Here is a 2,125-nt window from a genome sequence, read left to right as displayed (position 1 = left end):
AGATGTCAATTAGAGACATGCATCTGATGCTTAGCTTTACCAGTAACTCCTATAGCGAATGTAGACATTAGGCTAAATAGAGAATAATATGCTGTGAGGGAGTAAAATCAGATGATGGTTTATGAAATACACTATCTGTTAACATCCACAGTTTCTGAAAGAGCAATTAAGGTAGTGATGCTCCAAGATATGAAGAACTAAAATGTGATAAATTGTAGCTTCATATTTTACTCTCCTATGAAATTATGTAATTGGCTTGCTTACCTAGTGTTTTTCCGTAGAAGTAACACAATTCATGATTATTCTTTTAGCAAAAAGAAAGAAAAAATATTCAGTATAAAGTATATCATTTCAGAAGAATTTATTAAGAAATGTGTGAAGCCTCATAAGATAAATGGGAATTTACATATGCTTCACACATGGTTTTGAATTAGTTTGAGAGAGTAGAAAGATAACAAGAGAAAAAACTTAGAGAACAGCAAAGTTAATCAAGGATGTTTTTAAAATGGCATAGAGAAGTTGAAATCAAAGAAATGGAAATACTAGGCTATAGATTGAAGAAACAATTTCTATTATCACAATCTGATCAAAGAATCACATATCCGGCTATGAGGCTTTGAGCGTTCCTATCATGGGTAGTTCTTCAGCCCAAGGGAAAATGGCCCTTTTATAAACATTTCCACCACAAAGAATCTTTTCAGAGCCCCTTTTATGTCTTTATTTCTCAGACTGTAAATGAAGGGATTCAGCAAGTGTGTGACCACAGTGTACATCACTGAGGCGACTACTTGAATGTGAGCTGTGGGTGGCACCAGAGCTAAGGTAAATTCCTAAGGCTGTAAAATAAAATAGGGAGACAACCAAAAGGTGGGACACACAGGTAGAAAATGCTTTATATTTCCCTTGAGTTGATGAGATCTTACGTGTGCAGGAAACTATTTTAGAGTAAGAGTAAAGGACGCCAGCAAAAGGACCACTACCCACCAAGACAGCTGCAAAATACATCACTATGTTATGAAGAAAGTTGTCAGAACTGGAAAGTTGTACCACCTGCCTGAGTTCACAGAAAAAGTGGGGGATTTGCATTTCTGGACAGAAGGACAATTGCAGCACCATTAAGCTGTGTAGCAAGGAAAACAAGGCAATCAGCACCCAGGATATCAGAATCAGCAATACACAGAGGCGAGGGCTCATGATGACCATGTAGTGCAAAGTGTGGCAGATGGCCACATACCGATCATAGGCCATCACACTCAGGAGAATGGCATCTAATTCTGCAAAGAGAAGGTGAAAATACATCTGGGTGATGCAGCCTTCATAGGTGATACCTTTGCTCTGTCTGGATGTTCCATAGTATCTTTGGGATAGTGGTAGAGGTGAAACAGATGTCTACAAAGGACAGGTTGGAGAGGAAGAAGTGCATGGTGGTGTGGAGGTGGTGGTCTGAGCTGACAGCCAGGATGATGAGCAGGTTTCCAAACACAGTGATCAGGTACATGGTGAGGAAAAGTCCAAATATGAGGGGCTGTAGTTCTGCTTCCTTTGAAAGTCCCAGAAGAAGAAATCGTGAAATTTGTGTATTATTACTTGGTTCCATGGGGTGGAGATGACTACCAGGAAAAAGGAAAATAGCGACAATTTTCACTCGTACTAATTCACATAACTGAAATCCTGCAATTTCTACTTAGCCCTAAAGTTGGTGTTAATATTTTATTTACATATAAGTTCTCTTTTAGCATACGTTTGTATATTTAGCTGCTTCAGTTGTGTCCGACTTTGTGCAACCCCAATGACCATAGCAAGCCAGTGTCCATTGTCTTGGGATTTCCCAATAAAGAATTCTGCTGTGGGTTCCCATGCCCTCCCCCAGGGGTTCTTTCCAACCTAGGGATTGACCCCACGTCTCCTGAATGGCTACTGCCATTGCAGGTGGATTCTAAACTGATGAGTCACCGTGGAAGCCCCTGGAAGTTATACTTCATTTCATTTCTGACAAGGAAATTTTGTCTCATTCTTATCACATTTGCTAAGAGTTCATATATTCTAGAGTTTTAATGTGATGTTCCTTCATTCATTTGAGGAATATATATTTAGTGCTAACCACGTTCCAAGCACATGGAGGCAG

The 2,125-nt window shown here is 39.5% G+C and overlaps 1 pseudogene; it reads right to left on the bottom strand.

The window, feature by feature from the left end:
- Positions 1–629: 629 nt before the first annotated feature.
- LOC136156021 (olfactory receptor-like protein OLF4) lies at positions 630–1,597 on the bottom strand (annotated as a pseudogene).
- Between the last annotated feature and the right edge of the window lie 528 nt (positions 1,598–2,125).

Source organism: Muntiacus reevesi, chromosome 1 (assembly GCF_963930625.1).
Source record: "Muntiacus reevesi chromosome 1, mMunRee1.1, whole genome shotgun sequence".
In the NCBI taxonomy this organism is placed as follows: Eukaryota; Metazoa; Chordata; class Mammalia; order Artiodactyla; family Cervidae; genus Muntiacus; species Muntiacus reevesi.
The sequence above is the reverse complement of the archived record's forward strand: the minus strand, read 5'-3'. Positions and strand labels throughout refer to the sequence as shown.